Raw genomic sequence first — 10,000 nt, forward strand, 5'->3', positions numbered from 1 at the left:
ATGTGTGTGTATATGTATATACATAAATATATTTATGTGTAAGCACACACACACACACACACACACACACACACACACACACACACACACACACACACACAACACACACACACACACACTTTGGCCGGTCAATTCTTGGCATTGCTTAGTAAAGCCCAAACATTCACTGACTCATACATACTCAAGTGTTTTTCTCTCTTTGTTTATTCGGTGAGCGTTCCTCGCTTTGTACGTAATGTTACTTTGTTTATTATTACGTGTAATTGTGATAAAATTATTGATGAGGATAGAAATGATTATGGCCATCAGCATGATAATTATATTAGTATGGATAATGATAGTAATGACATTGATACTAGTCGTAAAATCATGATCATTGCTATTGTGAAACAAAAAATATATGCATGTCATGAACACATTTTAGCCGAAAGACAAAAGAAAAGGGGTGTACATGAATATCTGAATTTTGTTTTATAACAAGTTTTTTTATTATTAAACAAATATAGTTGTACATTTTGTTCACAGATCTCTACTCACCCACAGGGATAAACAAAAATAAATCATTATCAGCATTATCGTAAGTGATTTGGTATATGATAAGAAATCAGCAATTAGAAACGTGATGTTTACAAAAGAGGGTTACCAACAGCGAATATATAAGTTATTGCCCCTCCTTGCAAAATGTTATAGGCTCATAAAGAAAATACGAGCAGTATTCCGAAATTTGATTGCGGGCTTTGATCATGTGTAGTTTAGGAAAAATAAGGCTGATCATACTTGAATAATTACCATAAAACAAAAAGTCATATATCTTACGGAGAGAATACATAATCACCGTCAAAAGAGGAGACAAGAGGGTCAGGTATAACACAAAAGAGTGCGGAAGGGTAGGCGTTACGGTCAGACGTTTCAAGGAGAGTCAGGAAAGTTAGACATTAGATTATGGTCATGAAGATAATTAGAAAGGGCATTCTTTAAAGCCAGACTTTGTAAAGAGTGACAGGAAGTTCATTTATGATAATAAGAGCCTGAAGACAAAAGAAGCTCACACATTGCTGTCTCAGGAGACCTTAGACGGTCAGATGTTACTAGGAGACTCCTCAAGGTCACTGTTTGCTTTGAAGCGAGGCACTGGCGCAATCAGCCCTGCCTTGCCTGTGTATGGGGGAGGGGAGGGGGTGGAGGTGATATTTGATGACAGACAGATGGATCAAGCTAGATTAGGTAGGGGTGGGGAGGAAAGGGTGGAGAAAGACAGGAGGGAGGAAGGGAAGTGGGGTTGAGGAAGGGGAGAGGAGGGAGGTGAGGAGAAGAGGAGGGAAAGATGGTGGAAAAGGGGAAGAGTGAGGGAGGATGAATGAGAGGACAAGAACAAAGGTGAGTGAAGGAGAGTAGGGAAGATATTGGATAATAAAAAAGGGACAGAGGAGGGAAGGAGAAAAATGCGAGCGAAGGGCGAAAGATAAAGTGACAAAGGGATACGGGTAGATAAAAATAAGGAAGGGGGTCATAAGGAAGATAGAAAGCAGAACAAAGCAGACAAAAGTAAGTAGAAGGGAAGAAGAAAAATAACAGAGAGGAGTTAAAATTTAAAATGGAGGACAGAAAGAAGACAAGGCTAGGGAAAAGAAAGAAGGGGTAGAATACAAAAGTAGGAAGAGAGGTAAGTGAATGATCGAGAGGGAGGACAAAAGACAAGGGTTAAAACGAAGGACGAGAGAGACAGGAGGAGAAGAGAAAGAAAAAAAGAAGAGCATAGAAGAAAGAAATCGGAAAGGAAGAAGAAAACGAAAGGAAGAAACGAAGGAAAATATAAAGATCAATAAGAAGAGTGTAAGGAAGAAACAAAACAAAGAATAGAGAAAGAAAAGAAAAAAAAGACAGGGAACAGAACAGGGACGAGAAACGAGTGAGCAAATAAATAGGACGAGACAGCGTAGAGCATGGAGAGCAGAGTACAGTAAGAATATCATAACATGGCAGGCACTACCACTGCGTTGCGTTGCCGTCTCCGTGCGGTCGCGTGGGGGCTTTGCAATATTAGGGTGAGGTCGTATTTCTCGTGGCATGTAACTATTGGGTTCTCGAGTTCGCTTTTGCTTTGTTGTTGGACGTGATTGGGATGGAGAGGGAAGGAGCGACACACACACAAATACACACACACACATACACACATAGACACACAGACACATTCACATACAGAGATAGAGAGAGAGCGTGAGAGTATTTATGTGTGTGTGAGAAAGAGAGAGATGGATAGAGAGATAGATAGAGAGAGAGAGAGAGAGAATGAGGGAGAGAGAGAGAGAGAGAGAATGAGTGAGTGAGTGCGTGTTGAGTGGTATGACTTGAAGTTTACTTCGTCGCATTCCGACGTCGTGTATAGTGATGAGTGACATTAGTGAATCACTTACATGGTGTTGGTATTCTTGGTGTATGCATGTGTTTGTGTGTACGTTTTTGTGTGTGTGGGGGGGGGAGGTTATTTCCGTACAGTGTGTAATGTATGTACAATATGTGTATTTATGTTTATGTGTGTCCCTATTTGAATGAATGCTGTAGGCGTACATGTTTACATACTAACACGTCGTTAAACATGACCTTTATCCTCCATCCACTGCCATTAACGCATGGCATAGCACCTGCGTGACGTAGCCTTCACTATTTCCGACCGTGTAGTGCCCGCATTCCCCCTCTCCACTCCACTCCCCCTCCCCGTCCTCTTCCCCCTCTCTCTCCCTCACCCCCCTCGCCCAACCTTCTCTCCCTCACCCCCCTCGCCCGACCCTCTTTCCCTCACCCCCCTCGCCCAACCCTCTCTCCCTCACCCCCTCGCCCGACCCTCTCTCCCTGCCCCCACTCGCCCGACCCTCTCTCCCTCACCCCCTTCGCCCAACCCTCTCTCCCTCACCCCCCTCGCCCAACCCTCTCTCCCTCACCCCCCTCGCCCAACCCTCTCTCCCTCTCATCCTGTCCCAACCCCCTCTCCCTCTTCATCTCCTTCATCCCCCCCTATATTGTCCCCTCTCCTCACCTTCTCCCCTTTCATTCCCTGCTCCCCCTTCTCTCCTCTCTCCATACAACCATCTCCTTCAACTCCACTCCCTCCCTCCCGCTCTTTAATACAACTGTATTTAATCTATGTTTAAAAAGGGAAATGTACTCCTATTTATTTCTCATACAAATCCAAATGTTTCCTGTTCTGATACACCTGTGTTTGACACTATATTTTATGATTTCATTATTTGAAATTACTAATTCCACACAATATCTGTATTTTCATCCTTTGAAAAATACAACATAACACACAACATTTATTGTTTTATGACACTATTAGACATATATACACACATACACACACAATATACATAGACAGATATGGTAACACACACCTCATATATTAACACATATATATATAATATATTTATAATACATACATACATTATACATACTACACATTACACACGCACATATCATATATTATATATAAAAGACAAATATATAGAAAATAGCATAGCATGTTATCACACGCACATATTCCAACAATAAATAGCGAGAAGATACAAAAAAAAAATTACTCATAACAAGCAGGAATAGGAGTTCATATATAATAATAATAGAGAGAGAGAGAGAGATGTATAGGTAGATAAATATATAGATAGATATAGACAAAGACTTCCAGAGTCAGTCAGTCTAGTCGACAGGCAAAGACACGCATGAATAGTAAGAGAAAGAAAGAAAATAAGAATATTATGAGATATCATGTATCTTAAAAAAGATAAGAGTTGCCATGGGTTATATATTTTTTATATAACATTATATACTGATAACACACACATACACCGACACAAAGGTACATGGGCACACACACACAAACACGCGCGCGCGCACATATTCACCATCTCTCTCTCTCTCTATCCTCGTCGTCACTACCACATACACAAAATAGCATTCAAACTAAACTCAAGACACATGTAAAGACTTGGAATTGTTAAACAGATGGTTAGTTTTTATATTGAGTTTAAGAANGAGAAGCATCTGTCGTTCAGTTAATGTCTAAGAAATGTAATTATGATAATGAGGGTGAGAGAGTGAAAGAGAGAGAGAGAGAGAGAAAGAGAGAGAGAGAGAGAGAGAGAAAAGAAAGAGAGAGAGGGGGGGGGGCAGGAGGGCAGGTAGAGAAATAGAGAGAGATAGGAGAAGGAGGATGACAGGTAGAGAAATAGAGCAAGAGAGAGAAATAAATGAAGACACAAAGATATACATATAAAACTAATAAATATATATATATTCACTGTCCTCATTCCCTATACCTCTTCCTCTCCTCACACCCCCTTTCATTGTCCCTTTCCTTCTACTCCTATTCTCCATCCCTCTCCCCTTCAACTCCCTCCCTCCCTCCCGCTCTTGCCACAACTGTATTTAGACTTGACAATAAAAGGGAAAAAATGTATATATGTTCTCACAAATCCAAATGTTCTTGTTCTGAATACACATTCACGCTTTTTATAAAAGATGAAATCCACCTGTTGTTTGTCACTGATATCTGTATTTTCATCCTTTGAAATTCTAACATAATTACACATTTTTTCATGAAACCACTTCAAAATACAAACAGACACACAAACACACAGACAGATATGTGTATATATATGTATATATATGTATATATATATTATATATATTTATACATACATACACACACACACACACACACACACATATATATATATATATATTATATATAGACACATATATATACATACATACATGTACACACGCACATATTCCAACATAATTTCCGAGAAAATACAAAAAAATACTCAAACAGACAGGAATAGAGTCATATATAGATAGATAGATAGAGAGAGAGAGAGAGATGTATAGGTAGATAAATATATAGATAGATATAGACAAAGACTTCCAGAGTCAGTCAGTCTAGTCGACAGGCAAAGACACGCATGAATAGTAAGAGAAAGAAAGAAAATTAATGGATTATTATGAAGCTGATTCTGTATCTTAGAAAATAAAGATAAGAGTTGCCATGGGTTATATTTTTTTTTATATAACATTATATACTGATAACACACACATACACCAACGCAAAGGTACATGGACACACACACACACACACGCGCGCGCGCACATATTCACCATCTCTCTCTCTCTCTCCTCTCTCACACACATAAACAAATACATAAAAACTAAACTCAAGACACACACGTAGACTTGGCACAGGATGGTTAGTTTTTATATTGAGTTTAAGAATGAGAAGCATCTGTCGTTCAGTTAATGTCTAAGAAATGTAATTATGATAATGAGGGTGAGAGAGTGAAAGAGAGAGAGAGAGATAGAAAGAGAGAGAGAGAGAGAGAGAGAAAAGAAAGAGAGAGAGGGGGGGGGGGCAGGAGGCGCCAGGTTAGAGAATATATATATATATATATATATATATATATAGAGAGAGAGAGAGAGAGAGAGAGAGAGAGAGAAAGAGAGCGAGAGAAAGAGAGAGAGAGCGAGAGAGAGAGAGAGAGAGAGAGAGAGAGTCTTGGCACCAGCTGAGAGAGCTTCCTGGCCCTTTTTTACAGTCTCCGGAACCTCGTCGTGATGTGTTCCTAAGACGATGGAGAATCTATTTTTAATCAACCCGGGGTCCTTGATCTCCTGCTTCTATTTTATCTATTAGTTTTTATTTCGATGATACTAAGTGTTTATTATTTTATTTTTATTATTTAATAGGATTATTATATTTCCTCGGTTCTCTTGTTTTCCGTTTTCTATCGTTTTCGTTCCCTTATTTTGCCTGCGATTGCTTTTTCTTTTTTTTTTAGCTTGTTTTTCCCATTTTTTTAAGTATCGTGTTTTTTATTTTTTCTTATCTCATTCCCTTGCTCCCTTTCTTCGTTTTTAAAAAATCTTATTCCCATATATTCCTATTACATTTTCTATTTTCTCTCGTGTTTCTCATTTCCTTTTCTACCTTTTACTGTCTCTCTCTCTTTCTCTCAGTTCTCTTTCCGTTTTCTCTCATTCCCTCTCTTTTTCTTACTCTTTAATTATTCTCATTCCTTCTCTTTTTCTTCCTATTATATTTATTCTCTCTCATTCCTTGTCATTTTTTCTTTCAAACTTATTTATTCTCTCATTCCCTCTCTCTTTTTTTCCTCGTGTTTTACATTTTGTTTCTATCTTTTTGCGATTTCAAACTATCCACCTCTTTCTTTCTTATTTTAAAAAGGAACAGAAGCTGAAGGAAAGTAGCAATATGTTTTTTTTTATTAAAATGTCACTTTACGGCGCTACCAAGTTTCGATTTCTTTCCTTTCCATTAATACACTTTTTACGTCTTTTTCAACTCCCAACCATCTTTTCATTTTTATTATCTTTATCTTAAGTGTGTGCTACGTCTCCAGACACCTCTCGTTGGCCCCTCTCCTCTCCCCTCCCTCCCCCTCCCTCTCCTCTCCCAACCCTCCCTCTCTCTCTCCTCTCCCCACCCTCCCTCTCCCTCTCCTCTCCCCACCCTCCGTCTCCCATCCCCTCCCTCCCTCTTCTCTCCCCTCCCTCCCTCTCCTCTCCCCTCCCTCCCTCTCCTCTCCCCCCTTCCTTCTCCCTCCTGTTGTTTCATGCATAGTCAGATAATAGTCACGTGTGCAGGTATTTCACTGATTACTGTTAATAAGTCGAAACTCCATCTATTTCTGTTATCCGTGTTATCTTTCCCCTTTTATCGTTCTCACTTAAGCTCAGCACTTGACCCTTTGTTATGTGACGTCGCTATACCATCTGCCTTCGCTACCAAGCCAGCTGTTCTTGCAAACGTGCCACATGTCATTGCGATTATGTTATCATCACCCTCTTAAACATTTTTGTTTTGCATTTTTTTTTCTTTCGTAGATATACAACTTATATATTTGTATTCCAAGTCACGTACGTTGTAATGTGATTAGGTACTCATAAGTATTGACTTGGTTTTCTTGATAATTTACGTTTTTTTATCGGGCCTTGTAATTTGCCTAAATAAGCTAGGTAATTATTTACGCAAGAGGATACTCAGAAGTAGGAATTCCTTATTAATACTTAGTGAAACAGGACTTTTGGATAGGACAGAATAACAAATGAAATGATTATTTTCCGTTGTATGTGTTTGCTTATTTTTTCTGTATTATCTGTTTCTTTTCAGTTACTACTTGATTTGCGCAGAGATAAAGTTCATTGGAGTTACAGGGTATATGTTATCAAATGACCTGAAAATCAATCTGAGCAAAATGTAGTGGCCAGGTTTAGTAGTTAGGTCAAGACCTAAAATTTGGAATATATAATTGAATTGTTAGTCATAATTACAATGTAACTTCAAATCGGGTTTATGTCGAACTTGTTAGATAAGTTTACCCATAAATTTTGAAAAGTCTCGGAGTTCTTCAAAAGTAAAGTTCAGTGTACCAAGAATTATTGACTGGAGATCAGAATTTCGTATCGCCACGATAACATGAATATTTCTTTTTCTGATTCCGAACAACCTCGCTGGCTAATTTTACGGCTTAATCTAAGCTCTGGATTCAGACAAGGGAAACGGATCTCTGTTATGTCAGGGCCACAGCAAGGTTAAAACTCGTCCGACCGAAGACGATTGCATTTCTTGTCTGCTGTGTACAACATATACAATCCCCCCCTCCCCCACTTCTCTCTCTCTTTCTCTCTCTCTCTCTCTCTCTCTCTCTCTCTCTCTCTCTCTCTCTCTCTCTCTCTTTTATTCTTGATACGTCTCATATTTATCAATGGCCAAGTGAAGCAGTAAATTCACGTTGCGACTAATTATATATTTCTTCTATATTCCAAGTTTCATAACTACTCTTTGGATCTTTGCCTCATAGAACCAATCATGACGTTGCTCAAGTCATACGAACCAAACCTGAATCATCGTTCTGAAGAAGAAAAACAGGGAAGAAAAACGAAGAGGTCAAAGTCAATGCACTCAGGCGATAACATGGTTCTTGACTGATACGGAGCTAAAATAGAAAGGGTAGGTAATGACTTGTACAAAGCAAATACACACACACACACACACACACACACACACACACACACACACACACACACACACACACACACACACACACACACACACCCGTAGGCATGTCCTCGGACTCAGTCGTAAAACGAAGATAGATGATTGGTTTCGGGACAATAACTCTTGAAAGGATTGATGGATCGCATTTATTTTTGGTAGCAGAGTATAAATATTAAGGTCAGTGTTGATTCTCGTTACAATACACGTTCTTTAGATGAATTATGGCTTGTTTTCGAATTAAATTTTGAAGAGGAAGAGATAGAGGAGGCACCTCCACACTTCCAAACCTCTTCTAACCTCTGCTAAGGACCGTGCAGGACAACACACGGACGAGTTACTAGTTGCAGGATTGACACGTGTCATGCCCAGAGGGAACTAAGGTATTCACATTATTTTTATACAGGTTGAAGGAGTTAGTAAGGTGCGTAGATGGTGAAGTCTATTATTACATCTTATTCCACAGAGAGAAAGAGAGATGCAAAGTAAGAAGCAAAAGATATTGCATTATTTTGATACACGTTGATGGAGTTAGTAAGGTCCAGAGAGATACGTAGAAAGTCAAGAACGAAATGTCTGGTGGAGAGAGAGTGTGTGTAAGGCACTGATACTGATATTATGTGACCCATTGATCATGTATGTCTTATTAATTCAGTGCAATATCGATGGCAATCTGTTTTGACCTGACGCTTCCTGTCTCCTGTGTTCGTTTCCGCCTTGGAACTCTAACTTCTCTAGACAGCTGCGTTTGTTACCGGAAGGCCCGAGGCGTAGAAAGTGACTGAGAATTTGTATTTAAGAAGGACACAGAAGGAACCCAGGACAGAGACAGTTCAGGACAGAGAGGTCAGACAGACAGACAAGAGCGAACAGCTCTGACCTCCGGGCTTCGGCCCCTGGCCTTGGCCGTAGTCTGGTGTATTAACAGTCCTCAATAAAGACCATGGCACGTGAACGTCTGTCTCTTATCCACCGGATCACAACCAGGGCATCAGTAGTTATAACAACTGCTCCCAGTGGTAGGTTACAACTGTGGCCAGCAAGCTGGTTATAACTAGTGCCAGCTGGTGGATTACAACTAGTGGCACCGGTGGTTTACAACTGGTGGCACTGGTGGTTTACAGAGAGAGAGAGAGAGTGAGAGAATATGAAAGAGAAGGACATAGGTGAGAGAATTCATAACAGCATGATGTAAAACTGATATCTGTGTGATAAGGTATAATACCCTAGCACAAGGCTTGATCTCAGACAGGTAGTCGGCAGAGAGCATACACAACACTTCTTTTGTATGCTTATTTATGTTATCTCTTATCTTTGTTACACGCACGCGCACACAACCACACACAAACAAACTCAAACACAAACACACACAAACAAACAAACACACTCGCACACGCACACGCGAACATAAACGCACTTGCACACGCACATGCACACTCACACACACACTCCTTCTCTCTCTCTCTCTCTCTCTCTCTCTCTCTCTCTCTCTCTCTCTCTCTCTCTCTCTCTCTCTCTCTCTCTCTCTCGACGTACACGCAACCAGCACGTGTTATCAGTCTGATAGTGCACAGGTTATGCTCACGTGTCAATCGACCGAACATAGAGGCACTGTGTCACAAAACGCATTAAAAAGACAGCGAAAAGCTATTGTGTCATTTCCTGGAATGCTGCAAGGAGGTAGATAGAAGTTCATTTATCTTCTTCCCAAAAGGAAAGTTTTAATTTCTTATTGTTTATGATGTTATATAATCCCACGAAGAAAATTTTATTACCTAAGGCGGAGACGTGTCGTTAGGGTCATGTGTTCGTCTTGTTGTTGCGATGGCTTGTTCTAATGACTAGTTGGCGTGAAGGTGTGTAAACATGGATATGCATATGTGTACATATATACACACATAAAAAAAACATACCTTTATGAATACACACACA

At 39.8% G+C, this 10,000-nt stretch overlaps 1 protein-coding gene across 1 annotated transcript in view; it reads left to right on the top strand.

The window, feature by feature from the left end:
- The window catches only part of LOC122251908 (solute carrier family 49 member 4 homolog), a 52,404-nt gene that overhangs the window by 758 nt on the left and 41,646 nt on the right, over nucleotides 1-10,000 (top strand). The window lies entirely within an intron of this gene.

The sequence above is a fragment of the Penaeus japonicus genome, unplaced genomic scaffold, assembly GCF_977035675.1.
Source record: "Penaeus japonicus unplaced genomic scaffold, GWHDUDI00000001_assembly GWHDUDI00000018, whole genome shotgun sequence".
Lineage (NCBI taxonomy): Eukaryota > Metazoa > Arthropoda > Malacostraca > Decapoda > Penaeidae > Penaeus > Penaeus japonicus.